At 40.0% G+C, this 12106-nt stretch overlaps 1 protein-coding gene across 1 annotated transcript in view; it reads right to left on the bottom strand.

Annotated features, from left to right (window-relative positions):
- The window catches only part of EYS (eyes shut homolog), a 2089174-nt gene that overhangs the window by 2018663 nt on the left and 58405 nt on the right, over positions 1 to 12106 (bottom strand). Inside the window, exon 2 of the mRNA XM_033217548.1 lies at positions 9504 to 9625. The gene's annotated coding sequence lies outside the window, so the exon portion shown is untranslated. The remainder of the gene's footprint in view (positions 1 to 9503; positions 9626 to 12106) is intronic.

Consider the following 12106-nt stretch of genomic DNA (forward strand, 5'->3'; position numbering starts at 1 on the left):
TGCATCTGTGGTTAAGTGATTCTGTATCCAGAATTGGTGGGTTCTTGGTCCAGCTGACTTCTAGAATGAAGTCAGGGACCCTCACGGTGAGTGTTACAGTTCTTAAAGTTGGTGTGTCCGGAATTTTCTTTCTTCAGATGTTCACATGTGTCCACAGTTTCTTCCTTCTGGTGAGTTTGCGGTCTCGCTTACTTCAGGAGTGAAGTTGCAGACATTTGCAGTGAGTGTTACAGCTCTTAAAGGCGGCGCATCTGGAGTTCTTCATTCTTCCCAGTGGGTTCATGGTCTCCCTGGCTTCAGGAGTGAAGCTGCAGACCTTAGGGGTGAGTGTTACAGCTCTTAAGGTGAGGTGGACCCAAAGAGTGAACAGCAGCAAGATTTACCTTAAAGAGCTAAGAACAAATCTTCCACTGTGTGAAAGGCCACCCGGGTTGCAGCTGGCTGGGACAGCCTGCTTTTATTCCCTTATCTGACCCCACCCACATCCTGCTGATTGGTCCATTTTACAGAGAGCTGATTGGTGCATTTATAATCCCTAAGCTAGACACAGAGTGCTGATTGGTGCTTTACAATCCTTTAGCTAGACACAGAGTGCTAGACAGAAAAGTTCTCCAAGTCCCCACTAGGTTAGCTAGATACAGAGTACTGATTGGTGTATTTACAAACCCTGAGCTAGACACAGTGCTGATTGGTGCATTTGCAATCCTTTCGCTAGATAGAGTGCTAGACAGAAAAGTTCTCCAAGTCCCCACTAGGTTAGCTAGATACAGAGTACTGATTGGTGTATTTACAAACCTTGAGCTAGACACAGGGTACTGATTGGTGTATTTACAATCCCTTAGCTAGACATAAAGGTTCTCCAAGTCCCCACTAGACCCAGGAGCCCAGTTGGCTTCACCTAGTGGATCCTGCACCAGGGCCACAGGCGGAGGTGCCCACCAGTACTGTGCTGTGCACCCTTACTCCTCAGCCCTTGGGTGGTGGATGGGACCTGGCGCCAAGGCACAGGGGGCAGTGCTCCTCAGGGAGGCTCAGGCCATGCAGGAGCCCACAGCAGGGGTGGGAGGAGGGTCAGGCATGGTGGGCTGCAGGTCCCAAGCCCTGCCCCGTGGGGAGGCTACTGAGGCCCCCTGAGAATTCAAGTGCAGCACTGGCGGGCTGGCAGTGCTGGGGGACCCTGCGCACCCTCTGCAGCTGCTGGCTCATGCTAAGCCCCTCACTGCCCAGGGCCAGCAGCGCCTGCTGGCCACTCCCAGTGCAGGACCTGCCGAGCCTGCGCCCACCCAGAACTTGTGCTGGTTCATGAGCCCCGCGGCAGCCCTGATTCCTGCCCATGCCTCTCCCTCCACACCTCTCCACAAGCAGAGGGAGCCAGCTCCAGCCTCGGCCAACCCAGAGAGGGGCTCCCACAGTGCCCAGAGAGGGGCTCCGACAGTGCCGTGGCGGGCTGAAAGACTCCTCAAGCATGGCCAGAGTTGACGCCTAGGCCATGGAGGTGCTGAGAGTGAGTGAGGGCCGCCAGCACATTGTCACCTCTCAATACCATTAGTTAAGGCTTACTTATTTCACATAGGAGGTTGCCTTTACAGCTATTGTTTTAAAGCCCCTTCTCTCCCTCTGCAAACTTCCCATTTGATGAAATTCTACCTTGATTCTCAGTTTTCTCCTGTCTATTCCTCTTTTCTCTTATAACTAATATATTTTTTATCACACTACCAGATGTGTTTCTGTGTATGTTTATGTGTTGCGTGTGTGATGTTTATATGAAACAACTGTAATTAATTGGCTTAAAGAAAAATAAGAACTTAAAACAAATATATTGCCAGAAAAAATATAAACTTTCATGCCTTTAGGTCATGTGACTCTAATAATCTTTAGAAAATAAAGACAGTTTAAAGACTATTGGTAAAGTAAAATAAAAATGTCTTCAACATTTAGACATTTGGTCCAAATTAGGCAGGTTGAATACTGTCTTTGTTAGAATTTTAAGGCCATAAAGTACTTCTATCACTTTTTTCTAATTGTTTGACTTGTCTGTTGTAAAGTCATATATTCTAGGTAAGGTCTGGGGACATGCAGAGTTAGCCAGGTTTGCTAAACTACATTGGGAAGAGTCAGACATTACAACTCTGTTCTTGTACTGGGCTCTGCAAGCTGATATGTGGTTAAAAATTGCTTATTTACAAGGTTCCTCAACCAAAATAAAAGTTGCTGAAAGTTGGCATTGTAACATGTACTTGAGACTACTGAAGAAACAGTTTTACATGCAAGGTGTGTAAGGAAAGTTGAATGTTTTTGGTAAAAGGAAATAAGAAAGCGCAAAAATATTGTTGAAGAGAACATAACTTTGTTTAGTTCTGAGGATTTTAAGGATTGTCCTGTCCCCCCCCCAAAAAAAGTAATGGGACAAACCTGAAGGTTTAGGCAAGTTGTAAATGATTTGTGAAAGAGGATCTCATAAAGGAAGTTCTGTGAGTATGAGCTAGTTGCCTAAGATTTAAAGGGAATGATCTAGTTTTACCCTAGGTTGAACATTGAAATAAAAGCACACTGATGCAAGCCTCAAATATGGGCTCATGTGTCTGATTAACAAGGTGTTCTTAGATAGTTGATCTGCTGTTTAACAGAAAATTATAAAATATTATAAAAAGGTTTATGGAAATTCTACCTCATATTCAAACTAAGATATGATATATTTGTTTATGAAGTTTTATTAAGAATTTTGTTTAACATTAATAGTACCACTAATGTCAAGGTAAATTTTGACTTTCTCTTTTGAACAAGATCTTTGTGTAATACTAAAAGATAATAAAAGACTTCTGTTTACCTTTTGAATAAATGACAGGAAATAAAGGAGAGCAGAGAGAGGAGGAAGTTTCAGTTTGCCTTCTGCTGTCTTTATTGGTCCTGTTTGAAAAGCTGAGTCTCCCCTCTATCAGTGAGTAAAGTGACCTGGGATTTTATTTTGTAATATAATGTGTTTAAAACTTTGATATTTGACAAACTTTCCAAAGTCAAATTCTAAATTAAGCTTTAAAAAATGTTCTGGTTAGCCTTTTATATATTAGATATCCTAAAGTTGAAAAGAGATGTATTTGGCTTATTTGGTATATAAAAATACACAGGAAGCAACGTACAGTATAAAATAATGTTTGACTTTCTTTGGGCTATATTTGTATAAATATGTTATTGGTGTGTGTTCCCAAATTGTATAAGATTCCTATAATTCTGATAGGTCTCAGTACATGTTAACAGTAATAATTAAGAGTGTTATGTTAAATTACTGTGTGCCACATAGATGTCCAGACCTTAACTGTGGCTGTTCTCAGATTTTCATCATCCGTAATTGTTTTACATTTGTCCTTTCCAAAAGGCACTTTTCTAATCAGCTATAGGACTCTGATAGGTGCTCTTGCAGGCAGGTTTCTGATGACTTTAGAGATTGCAACATTAGAATATAATTAAAAAAAAAACTCCCAGGACTCTCATGGGAGCTGAAATGTTTATAAATATTAAGCAGAACAGGAGTTAATTATCTGGATTGAACTAATGGAAAACCAACATAATCCCTTCATAACCTTTTGTTTGAAACATTGCTAATTTTTTTGTTTGTTTTTCAAAGTCCAGAAAATCTTTTCTCTTTTGAGTTATATGTAAATATAAAAAATTGGGTCAAATACATTTCTGTGATCAAAATATGGAGCATATTTCTTTCTGATTTCTCCAGAATTTGAAAACTATTTGTAAATATACCTAATTTATGACAGTATAGGTATTTGCATAACTTCATTAAGAATCTGTTTTCTTTCGTAATAGGACACCATTGGAGACACTGGTTAATTTTACCAAGGCTTTGACTGGAATGGCATACTATCAGACTGCTTTAAGGAATAAAAGTTGATTTATGGAGCCAATAAAATGCCCCTGGAAAAACTGACATCATACCTTGTCCATGCAATTCCTGTAGAGGGTTCCTGACCTGTGGTAAGTAAGGAATGTAACTTTCTGACAGGCCCGTGAGCCTTAAGCTATCTTGAGACCTAGACGTGAAGAATACTCCCAATTTGTACAGATATTTGTGAGCACAGTTAAATTCATGGCTAGGCTCATGACTTTAGAGAGTCTAATCTGAGATTCTTTATGTAATAAAGCTCCAGCAAAGCCATTTTTAAAAAAGAGCTTACATGGCAAATACTTGCGTTTATGACTTTAAGGAAATATTCAGGTCAAGTATAATAAGACTAACACTTATTTTGCAAGTAATTTTGTCCTACTATGATTTGTGTTTAGTAAAACTAGTGACTGGAAGGAGAAAAATTAGGTTTCAGAAAAAAACTATAATACACCTGTTGTTAGATTCTAGTCTTGTTCATCATTCCTGAGTTTACATAATTTTCTGAAATTTGAACTGAATTCTGAATCTTTCTGGGCTACAAGTCCCAAATTATTGCTTTCAAATTTTTCTTCCATTTTTTATGACTTAGATTCGATGAAACTGCTACTACCTGTTTCCTGAGGCCCTGCAAGCTGAGCTTATTCCTTGTTATACAGGTGAGAAGAATATGTCAGATCGCCAGTGCCTTCCTTCTCTATAACTAAAGGTTCCTTGAGTCTAACATCTGGATAAATTGTGCAAAACATTAAACTTCATTTTTCTTGTGTCTCTATAGAAATGCCTCTTATCAAAAATCAATTTGCCTTCATCACAGACAGAAGTCAAGACCATCTGAGATGCTGTCTCCTGATATGGGAAACAGCTGTTTAAGTGAGCTGATCTAGTTTCAGGACTAGTCTGTAGTTCATTTAAGTGCTGTGCTAAAATTGTTGATAAGGATATTAACATCTTTGTCACATAAGCCTAGGAATGCTAACTGGGAACCCCATGAGTACATGCAGACAGCTGCAAAGTGGTTTTATTTTTATTTCCCTTGTGAATAACTCACCTCAACCCCCAACTATGCCTCTTGTCAACAGGAAGAAACTAGAGTGATCATCAGCCTTTTCCCATCTCTGTAGCCAACACCTTAAGAGTAAGGTGCTATGGAACCCAAAGCAGGGTTTAAAACTACCTTTGCAAATTATATCAGGGAGAAAATTATGACAGTAAAAGAGATCTGATTTACCCCCCTCCCCCCCCGCCCCACCCATCTTGCCTTTCCGTTCAACATTCCTGAGCTTAGGCTAAGCTAACGTTGAGAGACACTTAGTTTATATGACTTTTATCTTATTTTATTTTGTTATTTTCATAGAGATGAGGTATCTGTAAATTTCCCAGGTTTGTATCAAACTCCTGGATTCAAGCAATCCTCCCACCTTGGCCTCCCAAACCTCAAGGATTACAGAAATGAGAATGTACCCAGTCTATATGACATTTAGTTTTAAATGATAATAGGCCTCCCCAAAGACTCAACCACCTTTGTAAATCTAATGAAACATTATTAGGCTAGGGGGAGGAGCTAAGGTGTGGTCTGATCACAACATCACTACTATAGATTGCCCTTTTGAGATATTTGTTCAGGTTTTTTGTCTGTCCAACACCTGGACCTGGTTGCTGCTGTGGTTCCACACGGGAGGACTCAGCTTAAGAGGATAGCTTTGCCCTCCTACAATTTTATCTCTGCCTGAACCAATCAGCAGCAAGTAGCCATTACCTGGCCACCCCATCCCTTCCCTCAAACTGTCTTTGAAAAAATGCTAACCTAAAAGCCTGAGAAGGGATTGATTTGAGTAACAACCCTATCTTCTGTGTAGTATGGCACGCCTTGTGTCAATTAAACTTTTCTTTGTGCAATGCTATGGTCTTTATGCAGTGGGCAGGAAGAACTGATCAAGCAATTATAATTCTACTCTTGTCTTATTTGGTCTATTCTCTATACCTCATTCAGAATAACCCAGTAAAACTGAAAAGACGACAAAGTCATTTCTCTGCTCAAAATTTTTCAATGATTTGCTATTTTTCTTAAATAGAAGCCAAAATATTTGACAGCAACCTACAAAATGCTTTGCAGTCAGTCCCACTTCCACCCCAACCCTACCTTGTTATTTTCATGACTTCATCTCATATTATAGCCTCTTTCATTCATTGTCCTCTGGCTACATTTTCTTGCTTGCTTGTCTTCCTGAACATGCCAAGCATTCTCCTGCCTGGAAGTCTACTCTGGTTGTTCTCTTTGTTCACATTGCTATCCAAATAGCTACATGGATATCTCTTTTCCTGCAAATTTCTGTTCAAACTTGATTACCTCAGTGAGCTCTTCCTCAACTATTCTGTATAAAACAGCCAACTATTAACCACTTCCCTTAAGATGACAGCAAGAATAAGGAAAGGAAAAAGAAAAATAAATAAAAGCATAAAAGATTATCCACTTTCCTTTCCCATTACTACTTCCTATATTCTCTAATCTTCCATGCTTTATTTCTATCATTAACTTTTTATTATGATATATAATTTACATACTATAATATACACTACTCTTAATTATTTGCTTTTTCTCCTTAGCTCTTATGTCTTCTATAATACTATATACTTTACTTCTATTTAGTTAGTGATTTATTTTTTGAGGCAGGATCTCAATTCTGTCCCCTAGGCTGCAGTGCAGTGGTTTAATCACAGCTCACTGCAGTCTCAACCTCCCAGGCTCAAGCAGTCCTCCCACCTCAGCCTCCTGAATAGATGGGACTACCAGTTTACATCACCACAGTTGGATATGTTGTTTAAAAAAAAAAAATTGTAGAGATGGCATCCCTCTATGTTGTGCAGGCTGATCTTTAAGTCCTGGGCTCAAACGATCCTCCACCACTGCCTCCCGAAGTGCTAAGATTAAAGGCATGAGCCACCACACCTGGTCACATTTGTTTATTTACTTATTTACTATATGTCTTCCTAAATTCAATTTAAAAATGACAAGGGCAGACATTTTGTTTGTTTTATTTGTAGAGAACCCACGGTTTTTTTAGTAAGTTTCGGGTGAAGAATTTAACATGCATTTTCTCATTTAATCTTCATGTTAATGAGTTATTTCCTCCACAGAAAAAAGGAAAAACTCAAACTTACTATATTTAAAATAATAGGCATTAATCATATTGCCAGTGAGTAGTGATGATAGTGATGACCAGTGTGGAGCAGCTGCTGCAAGGACACTGGCTGCAGAGCTTGAGACACGGACAGGATTGTGTGCTCCGCAGAGCTGGTAGGAGCTAGGAGCAGGCTAGAGCCAAGACCCCTACTTAGTTGATGGGGCAGAAGCCCGTGCTCCCTAGCACAGCTGCAGCCACCCAGCTTTGGCTCTGGACTCCAGCATCGCTGCACTTTCAGGGACCCAGGAAGCTCCTCACCATTGTAGGCTTGAAGGTACCTGCTCCTGCTCCCTGGCCTCTCCCCACTTCTAGCACCCGCTCTATCATGGGACAAAGTTGTGACCAAGCTTGGGTGCTGTTGTAGCTCGACCAAGTGTGCGGGCACTTAGGGCAGCGCTGACATACCAGCTTCCTGCTGCCTCAGCCTCCTCCAGATTTCGGGCACCAACAAGCACAGGAGGGAGGCTGGCCAGGGGTGGGTGGTGAGAGTGGCTCAGCATGGGCCTGTGGCACCCCTCAGCACAAACAGCGTGGGCACTGTGAACAGTATGTTGATGGTGGCAGGGGGCAGGTGGCAGGCAGGCCCTTGGGTGGAAGGGGTGCATCCCAGGTGAAACCCTACCTTCAAGGCAGGGATGGCCTGAAGCCATCAGTCGTCAGTTCTAGCTGGAGTCCACTTTCCAGAGTGAGAACTTATGGTGCTTTTTTCGGGCCTGTCAATGATAGTTCATGGACAAATGAGAGCATATTTCCTCCCTTCTGAGCCCATTAAAACCCTGCACTCAGCCAGACTCGGACACATGTCGGGACTACCAGCTATGGGAAGGAACTACCTACTTCAGGTCTCCTGGAGTCATAAGGATGACCTGTCTGCAGAAAGGAGCAACCCACTAGGGGACTCCTCTGAGCTGTTCTGTTGCTCAATAAAGCTCTTCTCCACCTTGCTCACCCTCCAGTTGTCCGCATACCTCATTGTTTTAAGAGGCAGGACAAGAAGTCAGGACCAACTGAATGGTGGGAATGAAGGAGCTGTAACACAAACAGGGCTGAAACTCCCCCCGATCGCCATGCTGTGGGCAATGAAAGGAGAGAAGAGCTAAAGAGGTCCTTTGGGGATGCCAGACCTAGAGGCTCCCCAAGCCAGGGTTTTGATACCCTCTTTGGGGCTCTGTGGTTCCTCGTGTCTGGAAGCTTCTGGGTGCCACCACATTCCCCTCATCCGGGCACAGGTGCCCACAGTGGAAGCTGATTGTGGTACATATGATCCAGCCACAGCCTTACACAGATCCGGCACTTGTGCCGGTGCCTGGAGCAGTACACCCTGCTGCAGCAGCCAGCATGCCTGGTTGTGCGCAGTGTGTGGACCCCACGCTCACTTTCTCACATACCCCTTGCCACACTGTGCCTGGCTTACCCTTGGCCAGCGTGGGATCTTAGCCAGTAGTGCAAGCCAAGCACAGCCTGCCAGGCTGACTGGGCAAAATGAGCCCAGTGGGCCCAAGCAAAACTCAGGCAAACATGCCACTGGTCACAGAGGTTTCCAGCTGGAAAAGCAACACCCTAAGGAACTCAAGGCAGTAGTATCGCCAAGATTTTAACTTTAACTTTGCGAAATCACAGAATACCCTCTTAATTACCATGCTCTATACCCTCCTAGCTACTCTGTAGCACAAAGTTCAGACAAAACAAATAGTAACATGATTGAAATGGAGATTGGCAGGATACTAGAACAAGCAGATATCAAGCTACTTCAGAACAATATCCTCTTACTTGTCATATCTAAGAGAAAAAGTAAATAAGCTCATAATAAAATACAGATAACAAAAAAGCTGAGAATGTATGATTAATATAATATCAATTTGAGAAAATACTACATTTAAAACTAGTTGTCAGTAGAAGCAGGAGTCGAGAAAGGAAGAGAATACAACTTATAAAGTTTCAGGAAGAATTTTCCAGTGTGAAAAAAATAAGAAAAGTATTAGGGAAGTAATAAAGGGTCATTTCTAGAAGATATAAAAACCTATGCATGTCTATCTATTAACTAAAAAAAAAAAAAATTCAACCCTTTCATCTTGAAAGAGAAAGAGATTCATTTAAATAATCCATTATTAAATGCATCTCTTTCTCTTCCCAAGGCCCCAATAATGTTCTGACAAAGTAACACCAAGAATGTGAAAACCCGTAGAATTGTAACTACAAAAATTGAGATATTTCAGCCCACTTTTAGTGGATCTAAAGTGAGTTTAAGAGGTAGGAACCATTTAGTAGAGTCAAGAACGATAAAACCTGAAATTCTCTAGAGTAGGATGTTAATGAATGGTGAAAGATTCTGAATAAGGAAGCAAAAATTGCCATGGAGAGCAGGGAATGAGGCAAGATTATAAAAACAGAGAACCTCATTTTTTCCTCAGGACTCTTATCCTTACCTGAAGTACACAGGTTCCCTTTCTGTTTGAGATTTGAGATCAGTATTTTATTTGCTAAATAAATACGGAGCAGAGGATCCAGACTTGACTCCCCAGGTGTAAGAGAGGAGTGAGACACAAAGCTGGAAAAAAAGAAATAAGAAAAGTTATTTTATCTTTCAGTTTCTTCTCATCATCCCTAAGCTCTCCCACATCTCATGAAGGGACATAATCCCCTCTTTTCAAATTAGCCAGTATCCTACCTTTAGCTATGGTCCTACATTTACTGTCTATGTAATTAATGAGAGAAATAAGATGGTAATTAACTTTCAAAATGGGGAGTATAGCTGTAACAAAGTCTTTGAAAGCAATTGACATACAAAAATTCTACAAATAAAAGTAAGTTCAAATAATAAAACAGTACATTATTTATAGAATAATGCATTTCCCATTCCACTGTATTTTAAAACTATGAACCCAAATGCCATACTGGAAAGAAATGTTAGGGAAATGTCAGCAGTAATTCAGCGGGTCCATGAAAGGGCTTCAACTTGGCAGGATACCTCTCAAATTATATGCAGGATCATATTTGTATTTTCATAGTGATAGTTTTCATAAGAGTATCTCTAAATGAATTTCAAAAATAATTCTTGCATTAAAAAGAGTTTTTTTTTTTTTTCCGTTAGGCAACTTTTTAATACATAGGCTATTCATGAAATATGTATATGTCTTCAGTTGCTGTTGAAAGCAAGATCAGCTACTCCTCTTTCTGAAAAGTATTTTACTTCATCTTCATTCTTGAAGGATATTTTTGAGGCATATAGAATTCAAGGTTGGGAGTGTTGCTGTTATTGTTCTTTTTGTGTTGTTTTGGGTTTTTATTCAGCATGTTGAGAATATCATTTTACTGTTTTCTGACTTTTATTGCTGCTATTGATAAGTCACCTTTCAACTTAATATTTTCCCTTGGGCCATTTTCAAGATTTTTTTTTATGGTGTATTTGATGAGGTACAGTTTCATTATGTTTCTAGTTGTGGATTTATTTTTATTTCTTTTTTTCCTGAAATTACTTAGGATCCTTGACTCTACGGATTTCTGTTATTGACCATTTCTGAAAAATTATCAGCCACAATTTTTTTTCTTTACCCTTGGCTGGTAACATTTATTATTTGTGCCCTATTTCTTTTTTTTTCTCCTCTTAGGACTTCGGTTGAAATAATGTTACATTTTCTCACCCTGTCCTGTATATACTTTATTCTCTTGCTGTATTTTCCTTTTATTTCTTTATCTCCCATGCTTGTAGTGTTTTTTTTTTTTTTTTTTTTTTTTTTTACAGCATAAACTTAGCTTAGCTAGAAATATGTTTTCCATATGTGCTTCCCTATATGCTTCCAGGTTATAATGGACTGAAATAGAAGTTTGTACATGATCTGGAAAGTGGAGAGGAAGCAACAACCATAACCTCTGTTGGCTGTTTTGGTGTTAGGCTGTGAGAACCAGAAGCAGCCACTCTCAGATAAGCAAATTCAAAATTAACCATACTCTCCCCAACTCTGCATTTGTAGTATTGATCTGCTAGCCCTGTTGACCAAGAGTGACCTCAGGCCTACTCCATCTCAGACAGAAAGGCAATACTTTGACACAGATGTCTCCACCAGCTTTCCTTAATGGTCCCATTCTGCAAGTCAGCCATGCCTGGTTTCTGATATCTCTGGCAAGTTCTAATTTGTCCACCCTTACTGGTTCTTCAGAGAGGAGGGAAGCAAATTTTTCTGATCTCTAACTCACCCATTCTTACCCAGTGTCTTGTGCAGTTGTCTAAAATGTTAGTGCTCTAATCAATGTCCTATTCTGCGTTACTTACAGTGGTAGTGCTCATGTGGTTGAACTTTGTACTGTGTACTGTTTCACTGCACTCCTTTTAGAACACTAACTTTACATTCTTGTATATAATTAGCTATGAGGTCTATGCAGTGAATTTTTAATTTATTAAATCTTGGAGTCCTTTATGTTCTTTGTATCCTTTCTTACACCTGTAACATCACATTTTATTTCCCTGTTTCTGCTGATATCCTTTACTTTTGTCTTTGATTTCTTTAACTTAAAAAGTGTAAGGGTTTCTTCTGCCCTGAACTCCTGGGCTCTAGTGGTCTTTCTGGTCTGGAATTAGTCATCTCACAGAGTAATCCATGAAAAGATTTAGAAACAATCGAGCTCAAACCACAGCTTACACCAGTTCCTAAGTAATAAATAAGTTCTCTTTGTTTAACATCACACTCGATTGTAAAGTCCTTATAAAAAATAGATTTGCTTATTGTATCCATAACTGAATATATAGGGCCTAGAGGAGCTCTGAGTATCTGAGCTCTACTCAATACATATTTGTTGAATAAAAGCATAGTCAAAAAAGGATAGAATTGCTTTGTGCTCTTTCCGATGATTTCAATAGGATGTACTTCTGGGTCTATTTCTTTTGTTGTTTGTGTTTCGGTGCGTACATGCTTTTGGTGTGTTTTTACTTTATGTACCTGGCTATCTTTGAGCTAAGCATTATACATAATTAGTTGTATAATTAAGCATAATTAAGCATAAATAAGCATTGCATAATTATTTGTAGGAATAA

The sequence above is a fragment of the Trachypithecus francoisi genome, unplaced genomic scaffold (assembly GCF_009764315.1).
Source record: "Trachypithecus francoisi isolate TF-2019V2 unplaced genomic scaffold, Tfra_2.0 Lachesis_group10, whole genome shotgun sequence".
Lineage (NCBI taxonomy): Eukaryota > Metazoa > Chordata > Mammalia > Primates > Cercopithecidae > Trachypithecus > Trachypithecus francoisi.